Source organism: Triticum dicoccoides, chromosome 1B (genome assembly GCF_002162155.2).
Source record: "Triticum dicoccoides isolate Atlit2015 ecotype Zavitan chromosome 1B, WEW_v2.0, whole genome shotgun sequence".
In the NCBI taxonomy this organism is placed as follows: domain Eukaryota; kingdom Viridiplantae; phylum Streptophyta; class Magnoliopsida; order Poales; family Poaceae; genus Triticum; species Triticum dicoccoides.
Window position 1 is genome coordinate 590,940,535 of NC_041381.1, and position 1,811 is coordinate 590,942,345.

A 1,811-nucleotide genomic window follows, 5' to 3' on the forward strand; every position below is an offset into this window, starting at 1 on the left:
TGGGCATGGAATACATCTCAGTACAAACCTACAAAACAAAGAGTCGAGTGAACTTCAGTCGGATTCAGAGACAGATGCAGGATGCACAAGAAAATAGTCGGTGAGAAAAGTTCGGACCTTGTCCGGTTGGTTGTTGTCGCTGAATGGGACAACCCTCCTGGCTCCCCTGGGGTTGTCCTTGTTTCCCATGATACTCTTCAACCACATAGCCACCATTTTGGCCGGGACTTCCTCCGGATGGACTCGAGCGGTGTCATTGGCACCAGAGTACATCCACATCGAGTGGTCCCGAGCTTGAAGCGGCTGGATGCGTCGACTGAGAAATACCTCCAGCAAGTCCATTCTGATCATGCCCTGGTTGATCAGCTGAACCACCCTCTCGACCAGCATGTTTGTTTCCACCTTCTCCGTGGCAGTCACTTTCAGCGAGGAAGGAGTCTGAACACGATCGAAGGAAAAAGGGGGAAGTCCAGTCGACTAGCCTGGAGTGGCGACGTCCTGGCACTAGAACCAGGTCGACTGCCAGCCCCTGACCGACTCAGGAAGGATCATGGAAGGGAAAGAACTCCTTTTCCTCTTCTGGATACCCAAACCCCCACACATCTGGATAACATGTGTCTTCTCGTCACTCGAGTTGGCCTTCTTGACCGACTGAGAACGAATAGTAAACATGTGCTTAAAGAGGCCCAGTGCGATCGACAACCAAGAAAATTCTCGCACATGGACACGAACGCTATGAGGTAGGTGATGGTGTTGGGGGAAAATGATGAAGTTGGGCTCCGAAGAAGTTCAGAAAACCCTGGAAAAAAGTGTGCGGAGGAAGCGAATAAACCGCGGTCGATGTGGGTGGCGAGCAGAACACACTCACCCGGTTGCGGCTGCGGCTCCGTCTACCACTCCGGCAACCATGCAGCACCATTGGTGATCAGCCAGACTCAGCTAGCTTTTCCAGATCTTCCTGTCGAAACGAGGATTGGATCCAGTCGCCCTGGATCCAACCGGCGGCAGCGCCGACCGCGACAACGACCCCCGTTGGGTCTTCTTGCCTTTCGCCGCTCCCGTCGCCTTCTTCACGCGTTCCAGCACCACCGTCTTGTCCTTCACCATGGCGGCGGAGCGGCAGCGTCGAGGATGGAGGAGCCGGATGTAGTGGAGAAGCAGGGGAGAAGAGAGGAGAATGGATGCGCACAGTGCAAGCGCCTCGGCCCCGTCGCCTTTTAAAGGCCCGGTTCTGAGTGGCTGACGCGCGGGCCCGGGCGATCCTGTAAAATCCCGCAGCAGTCGCGCGCTGGGTACATGGCGAAAAAGGTGGTGCAGGGATCGAGGCGCTCCTACCTATCCATCCCGCTTACCACGGCATGCTCCGCCCCGCGCGCTTCCCCGAAATTTTGAATCCCGCCAAATCCGGGATAGGCCGTAACCAATCACACCAAAGATCTCGCAACAGAAGACAACAATCGACAGACGATGCTACAAATTCACTTGGCAATTTCTGAATCGATCAAGGCGATTGAAACGAAGACGAAGTTCCAACGTGAGCCTCCCGTTCAACGCAAGTATTTGTGAAGCACAAGGGTCGAAGCAAGATCCACTTCAACCTTCTTTACACTCGGACCCCAATCCATTCGGCGGCTAGTGATCAGGATATAGACCTAGGGTAGGGTCATAGGCCTGACCAACATACCCTACCCAAGGTGACTAACCTAGAAGCAAAGAAGCTCAAGAGACAACAGGGAGTACCCAACGAAGACGTCGAGTGCAATCCACTCGACCAATCATATCACTCGGGTACCCCTCCTTCCCGAAGACCA